Source organism: Pseudoliparis swirei, chromosome 18 (assembly GCF_029220125.1).
Source record: "Pseudoliparis swirei isolate HS2019 ecotype Mariana Trench chromosome 18, NWPU_hadal_v1, whole genome shotgun sequence".
In the NCBI taxonomy this organism is placed as follows: domain Eukaryota; kingdom Metazoa; phylum Chordata; class Actinopteri; order Perciformes; family Liparidae; genus Pseudoliparis; species Pseudoliparis swirei.
Window position 1 is genome coordinate 18,205,732 of NC_079405.1, and position 8,651 is coordinate 18,214,382.

Below are 8,651 nucleotides of genomic sequence, written 5' to 3' on the forward strand. Positions count from 1 at the left end.
AAATAGTCTTTCTTTCTCGACCATCTTATAAAAAATGGACCCCAATGTACTAGTCTACACAGTCTAATTGACTCTCTCTGGTGGTGAGAATTGGTAGTGTATTTAACTCTATGGTCATGTTGTCAACAGTAAGATACATAATTTTACTATATCTTATCCTATATTTTAAAATATTGGCCAAACATGCGCTTAATTTCTCCTGCCGACATAAAAAGTAAAACTCTGAGGGGACATTTCAAGTGCCCACACAAATCCTACTAGATATGTTCATGACGTTGACAAAAACAATTTGAAAATTGACTCATAATACATTATAATTTAAGTAAAGATTCAACAGTGATGCAAACACAAAACAATAATTGATATCCGTCAGTATGGGTTTGAGGAACAGCAGTATGCTTAATGTCACATATAACAGGTTGGTATTTGTTCACACTGTTTTCAACAAGGAGTTTAGCACTGAGCTGTTGTTGCCAGGGATAATACTTTGTGGCTGAAACTCAGATTATACTAGAAGGGGAAACCAATTGAAAGATAAGACTGGCTGAGCTGTTCATATGTGATTATAAATTCATTGGAAATGTGTGTTGATGGTATGTGTTTATTTTAGTAATCCCACCATCGTGTATATGGGGACAACACTGGTCCACCACTTTTGTCCAGACTGCAATATCTCGACAACTATTGAATTGATTACCATGAAAATAGGTATATCCAAGGTCTCCAGAGGAGATTAATGACCTTTGTAATACTGTGACTTCAGCAGATCACTTATGCAGTTATATCCTCCAGTAGCTCTTTCTCAAACACTACAATTAAGTTGACATTATTGGTTTCAAGACAAATGATTTGACATATAGCTTAAAAAATAGATTGGTACAATTTTTGCCCAGACTTTCACGATGCACAGAGAGTGGATCTTAATGACCCCCTGACTTTCCATCTATATATGTCGTGCCACCAGCATTTCAAATCTTTGTCCACAACAATGGTTTATAACCTAATACCGGCAAAACTATAGGACAGTTTAACTTTGTTTATGTGTTAATTAGCACTAAACACAATCGAAAATAAGATGTTGAATATGAACATTCAAGTTTAATCTATCGCACACCAAATATTGATAATGAAGATGGCGCGGCTGTGTCCAGACGCCGTCGAGGTAGCTCCGCGGAGATTGTGCGCTCTTTTAGTTTTTGTGTTTATTTTTAATGTTTTCTTTGCCACAAACACATCGGCACTAACAGCATACGACCGCAGCACACTTTTGGACATAAACTTTTGCGCAAAACAAGGGTTTTTGTCCACTTTTTCCATCGATCCAGCGTGGCCGGCCGAGATCGTCTGGCGAACCACAACAACAACAGTGGAGCCGCTACTACGGGGGCGGCGAAACATCGAGGAAGCGGGCGGAATTCGGAACAGACTGAGAGTCCAAGCCCACCGTCCACCTCTGCCCAGCATCCTTCTTGCTAACGTCCAGTCTCTGGAAAATAAGATGGATGATGTTAGGGCAGGATCAGATTCCAACGGGACATGAGGGACTGTAACATCTTTTGTCTGGCGGAAACATGGCTGACCCGCTGGTGCGGATCGAGTCATATGCCCAACGAGTCCTTCTCTGTTTTCCGTGCAGACAGAACGGAAGAGTCTGGTAAATCTAAGGGTGGAGGGTTTGCTTCATGACTAACAACAAGTGGTGCAACCCCAAGAACATTAAGACTCTTTCGTTCCTGCTCGGAACCTGGAACATCTGACGATCTCATGCCGTCCATTCTACCTTCCCGGAGTTCAGCTCGGTCATCACCACAGCCGTCTACATTCCACCACAAGCGGACACCGGCGTAGCACTATCGGACCTACATGATGTGTTATGTCGGCATCAGAACAAGTATCCGCGCGGCTGTGGTGGTGGCTGGGGACTTTAATAGGGCAAACCTAAAAAGTCATGCCGAACTTTCACCAGCACATTCGTGTGCTACCAGAGGAAAGAACGTTGGACCACTGCTATCGCCATTCAAGAGGCTACAAGGCTGTCTCTCTCCCTCCGTTCGGCAAATCAGACCATGCCGCCATTTTCTGCTTCGGAGTACCGACAAAAGATCGCGGAAGCGGTAGTGACGAGGCGTAAGCGGTGGTCTGACCAATCAGAGGCTGAGCTACAGGGCGCTCTGCGTGTCGTCGACTGGGACATGATCCAATCCAGTTCCAGTGGCGTCAGCGAGTTGTAGCAATGAGCCTCATAGCAACGCTAGCGGACACCATCGTCCCCACGGTAAAAGTTAGGGTCTTTCCTAACCAAAAGCCGTGGGTTGATAGATCCATCCGTGATGCTGTGAACACCCGTGCTGCTGCCTATAACTCCGGTCTTGTATCCGGCAACATGGACGAGTACAAGGCAGCGGTCTATGGACTGAGGAGGGCGGTGAAGGAAGCCAAGAGGAGGTACCGAGACAGAGTGGAATCACAGATGGAGCAGCGCGACACCAGGCGCCTATGGCAGGGGCTACGGACTATCACAGACTACCAGAGCAGACCCCGCGCAATGGTGAGTGCCGGCGCATCCCTAGCGGACGACCTGAACTCATTTTATGCACGGTTTGAGGCTAGCAACAACAGCGCTAGCTCGCCGCTGACAACAACACCGTTAAGCGTAGCGAGGTGAGTTCTACCGCTGGGGATGAACACACACTCTCTGTGACCGAGCACAGTGTGAGGAGGGCTCTGTTGAGGTGAACACCAGGAAAGCTGCAGGTCCAGATGGCATATCTGGGCGAGTACTGAAGACCTGTGCTAACCAGCTAGCTCCAGTGTTCACCACAATATTCAACCTCTCCTGGCTGAGTCCGTGGTCCCCGCCTGCTTCAAGAGATCCACTATTGTCCCTGTGCCCAAGAATGCTTCTCCAGCATGTATGAATGACTACCGACCGGTGGCCCTCACCTCGGTGGTCATGAAATGCTGAGAGGCTGATAAAGGACTACATCTGCGCCTACCTCCCTTCCTCCATGGACCCGCTGCAGTTTGCTTATCGCCCAAACAGATCCACGGATGATGCTGTCTCCCAGGTACTGCACACCACTCTCTCATCTGGACAGCCAGAGGGGGGCTATGTGAGACTGCTGTTCATTGATTATAGTTCAGCTTTCAACACCATAGTCCCTCCAGACTGGCCGGCAAGCTGATTGAGCTGGGACTGAACACCCCTGTGTGCTTGGATCCTGGACTTCCTGACCGCCAGGCCACAGGTGGTCAGGGTGGGCAGACACACCTCAAATCCCTCACCCTGAACACAGGATCCCCAGGGTTGCGTCCTCAGCCCCTACTGTACTCCCTGTACACACATGACTGTGTGGCCAGGTTCAGCTTCAACACCATCATCAAGTTTGCGGATGACACAGTGGTGGTGGGCCTGATCTCCGACAACGACGAGAAGGCCTACCTGGAGGAAGTTGCTGATCTGTCACTCTGGTGCCAGGACAACAGCCTCATCATGAATGTCACCAAAACTAAGGAGCTGATTGTGGACTTTAGGAGGGTACAACAACAGAGGACGTACTCACCACTGGGGATTAACGGGACTACTGTGGAGAGGGTGAGCGGTATAAATACCTGGGAGTCCACATCACCGAGGATCTGACATGGTCAACGAACACAGACACTCTGGTGAGAAAGGCAAGGCAGCGCCTCTACCACCTCAGGCAGCTGAGGAAATTTAAAGTTTCCCAGAGGATCCTTCAGTCCTTCTACTCTGGAGCTGTAGAGGCGTCCTGACAGGAAGCATCACAGCCTGGTTTGGCAACTGCTCCGCTCAGGACAGGAAGGCTCTGCAGAGAGTAGTGCGTTCGGCTGACGCACTATTGGAACTACACTCCCACCCTGCAGGACTTGTACACCAGGAGGTGCAGAACCAGAGCCGGCAGGATCATGAAGGATCCTCACCACCCCAACAACAGACTGTTTCAGCTGCTGCGGTCAGGCAGGCGCCTCCGTAGTCACGCTGCAAGAACAGAGAGACTGAGACGGAGTTTCTTTCCTCAGGCCATCAGGACTGTGAACTCCGACCTCACCAGGACCCCCATAGACCCACACACCTGCCCCTCTTAGGCACACACACACACACACACACACACACACACACACACACACACACTTACTGTAAATATTGTGTTGTTTTTTATTGTAAATAGTGTGTACTTGTTGCCCTTGCACATTCCTGCTGAGCATTGCCACTTTCATTTCACTGCACACCCTGTGTGTGTATGTGACAAATAAAACATCTTGAATCTTGAATCTTGAATACTGCACCTGGTATTTTGGATATTGCAAGTGTGAATGTGACTGTAAGGTTCCTAGTTTTAATCTGTACCCTGTGATAAATGATTAACACTTTCCGCATTCACACTAAAAGGTGGTGTTAATTAGAAGTACAGTTAACCTTCAATTTCGGTCCAACTATTGTCACCAGTAGCAGCTGTGGTTGTATTGGGCAGCACCCAGGTGTGATGTAACCAGGAATGTGCAGCAAATTGCTGCCAGACCTTGTTAAGTTGATTAATATACTGTATTAAATCTCATCCACACCAATAAAGCTATAAAGGCATAATCTTTCTTCATAATGTTAGTGGTTTTCTTGCAAATGATGTGGATAAGTCAAGGAGTCGTACATTATGTTTTCATTTCTGTCATGGAAAAATATGTGGCCCATCCCACATGGGAGAACAAGACTCTATAACAATATTAATTAAAGTACAACAAGGTTATAGGAGCAGAAATCTAATACCACATTATAAAGTAATACTAATCAAATAATCAAAACAAATATTACACTTTATATTTAAACTGCTGTTGGTGTGTCCTGCACTTTTTAGCTGTCAACAATAACCTTGAACATGTCTAATTTAATCGCATCAAATCAATATCAAAAGGCACTTGAAGGTTATCTGTGCTTTCCACTGTGGTCTTGGTCAAACAAAAACCTGAGTTTGACTTTTTAATTTAGGTGAATAGGCAAACCACATCAAACAAATGTTACAGATAATGGAGATAAGGAGAGGAACCTAGGAGTATAAAAGAGTCCGCTGGTCCTTAGTTTGTTGTACAGAAGCAACATGGGCAAGCTACTCATCTGCGTCGGTAAGCTGAGCTTCTTGCTCATGGAAACTTTTTAAACTTTGCACATTTTAATTCAATTTCATCTTGTGCATAATGCAGATTGTTTCTTATTAATACTGAACCTGCCTCCTCCTTGCCTTCTCTTAACCTGTCTCCTCTCTCTGCAGGACTGGCTCTCCTGCTGCATGTGCAGCTCGGTAAGTATTTCCTTCATGCATTCAGTGTATATATTTTCCGTTTTAGTCTGTCATTTTAGTTTGTCATACATTTATATCTACGATATGTGTAGACCTAAGTTGTTGACATATTGTAAGAACAATTGTTCCATATGTTGCAGGATCATCCTACATCCTCACCTGTTATTTCACTAACTGGGGACAGTACCGTCCCGGAGCCGGCAAGTATTTCCCAACCAACGTTGACCCATGTCTCTGTGACCTCCTCGTCCCCTTTGCTGGAATGGGTGGGGTAATGATCAAGACCTCTGGTGGGGCGATGAAAACTCTCTGACAGGGACAGTCAGGGCTTGAAAACGAGTAGTCACACACATAGTCATAGTGATGGTCCAGCACACATGAAAACCATTATATATTTATATTTATAATGCAAGCGTGACATGGTAAGGTGGATGTTGTTGCAGGAACAGCAACCTGAAGACTCTATTGGCCATCGGAGGATGGAACTTTGGTACTCAGAAGTAAGTTGTAATGACATGATGATCAATACGCTGACCAAGAGGATCTTGTTACACAAATAGAAGCTCTCTGACCGTCTTCCTGTCTCCAGGTTCACAGCTATGGTGTCCTCTGCTGCCAACCGTCAGACCTTCATCAACAGTGTGATCAAGTTCCTCCGTCAGTACGAGTTTGATGGACTGGATATCGACTGGGAGTACCCTGGCTCTCGTGGCTCCCCACCTCAGGATAAGGAGCGCTACACCGTCTTGGTCCAGGTCGGTTATATTGCTAATCAAATTCTGGCGATAGGCAAAGTCAGGTTGTAGGTGGTAGTATTTAGGCCAATATTACCGTGGTTAAACACGGTATATTGGTTTTGCGGTATTCAGGGGTTTGGCCACTAAATCCTTTTATACCTTTGTAAGTTTTATGAATGAAATGTCATAATCAAATGCAACTAAAATATAAATGACATCGACAAAAAGAAGAAAAAAATCATACAGCAACTGTAACTGTAACTTCTATTTGCTTGCCCATCTGTAGGAGTTGATGACCGCCTTTGAGGCGGAGGGCAAGAAGACCAACCGTCCTCGTCTGATGCTGACTGCTGCAGTCTCTGCTGGAAAGGGAACCATCGAGACTGGATACCAGATTGCCCAGATTGGAGCGTAAGTACATGAGCAGACACATTGATGTTTAGAAAACAGCCTTGACTCAACATTCAATCCTCATCATGTCTTGTTCACCAGTGTGCTTGACTACTTCCACGTCATGACCTATGACTTCCATGGTTCTTGGGAGCACAATGTTGGAGAGAACAGCCCTCTGTACAAGGGCCCCGCTGACCAGGGCGCCATGATCTACTTCAACATGGTGAGTAAGGCCTCCTGCTGTAAATTAATTATAACTAAACAGCGTAACAGATGCTCATGCTGGCCTGTACTCTCTCATCTGTAGGACTATGCTATGAACTACTGGAAGAGCAATGGGGCCCCAGCTGAGAAACTGCTGGTTGGCTTCCCCACCTACGGCCACACCTTCCGCCTGGCTTCCTCCAACACTGCTGTGGGAGCTCCTGCTAGTGGACCCGGAGCTGCAGGACCGTTCACCCGTCAGGCTGGCTTCTGGGCCTACTATGAGGTTTGTCTTTCTTTTTCTGAATCTGTGTGTGCATGCATACATTATAAAACAGTATAACGTATGTATTGTGCAGATCTCTAACTTTAAATACCCCCTTCCATCAGATCTGCACTTTCCTGAAGCAAGGAGCCACTCAGGCTTGGGACGCCCCACAGGAGGTTCCATATGCCTACCATCAGGGAACCTGGGTCGGATATGACAATGTTAAGAGCTTCCAGGCTAAGGTATGAAGTTAAATACATTATTATAGTTCCTGTCACAAACATTTATATGGTAAGGTTATTTAACGCTGTACACTCTACAGATCCAGTGGTTGAAGCAGAGTGGTTTCGGTGGAGCCATGGTGTGGAGTTTGGATCTGGACGACTTCAGCGGTACTTTCTGTGGCCAGGAAAATACCCCCTGATCAACACCATCAAGAGCGGACTGGGAACTGGAGCTTGTATGTATAACACACATATTCTTTGGTAATAAATAATAATGCCGTTTCTATCTTTTCAATTATGTAATCTCTCTCCCCAGCCTGCACTTCTCGTCCTGACCCCCTGCCTCCAGTAACACCTACCAAGCACGCTGTTCCCCGGCCTGGTGGTGGCGGTAGCAGCAGCGGTGGCGGCAGCAGCGGTGGCGGCAGCACAGGATCTGGCTTCTGCGCTGGCAAGGCTGATGGAATCTACCCCGATCCAACCAACAAGAACAACTTCTATGATTGCAGCCAGGGACGTACCTACACCCAGCACTGTGCTGCCGGCCTGGTGTTCGATGATAGCTGCAAGTGCTGCAACTGGGCATAAACAATCCATGGTTTAATTGTACACGGTCTGTTCTTAAATTAGGACCTGGGTCAACTGTCATGTAACATAAGACCTTCCAACTAAGGCCCATTCAAGAACAGCTCTGTAACACATGTCACTGCCCCTACCTAAATAAATATCACATTTCAAGCAACTTCAGATCTCTGATGGTTTTGTGTCTTGTGTATGTTTCTCGGCAGTAAAATCCTAAAGCCAATAACAGAGGATACAACAACTACAAATTACCTTTAAAACACACGTAGACACCACTAACTTGGCTATAAATTGTATTCATACATACCGTCTCAATATTGTGCACTTACTTTATTACCCGTGGCACCATCAATAAAAATAAGATTCATCATAATAGAAGAAATAAAACAGGATTTAGCGCCGACTTTTATGACTCAAAAACCCAGTATAAATTCTCTCTCTAATACTTCAACATACATGCAATTATTGTACGTAATATACTCTTAGGTCCATAAAATAGGAGTTGAAGGACCATAAACTGTGTGCAGTGGTCATTAGATTAAGATTGTAGTTTGTTTTGATGGTTGAAACACACGTCGGTTGTGCCTTAACGTTTGTCCCATCATCCACAATGAGCTGGCATTTTATCTTGTCCGTCTCTTGTTGATGCTCATCATGTAGCAATAAAATCCCCTTGAGCAACAATGTCACAGGGATAGTGCAGAAAAAACCCGCTCCATGCTTCCTACTATTCCACTGCCCGTTAATGCAAAACATCACTTCAATGATTCTGTGACTTGTTGTAAGTCAATTAATATGGAAATTAGCTTGCAACAGTTGAAACAATATTTACAGTTTAGTTATCCAATTTGACACAGACAAAGTATGTTAAAAAGGGTACTTTTGAATAGGTTTATTGGTTGTAAATGTATGCCAATTAGTGAGGAATGAC

General features: G+C 45.5%; 1 long non-coding RNA gene and 1 pseudogene across 1 annotated transcript; one reads left to right on the forward strand and one right to left on the reverse strand.

Moving 5' to 3' along the window:
- Positions 1–4,140: 4,140 nt before the first annotated feature.
- On the reverse strand, positions 4,141–7,552 carry LOC130209054 (uncharacterized). The gene is made up of 2 exons (XR_008834525.1): positions 7,462–7,552; positions 4,141–4,302 (listed from the first exon to the last, which is right to left on the reverse strand). It is a non-coding gene; the product is annotated as an uncharacterized LOC130209054 (long non-coding RNA).
- Positions 5,091–7,885, forward strand: LOC130209053 (acidic mammalian chitinase-like; annotated as a pseudogene).
- The last annotated feature ends 766 nt before the right edge of the window (positions 7,886–8,651 follow it).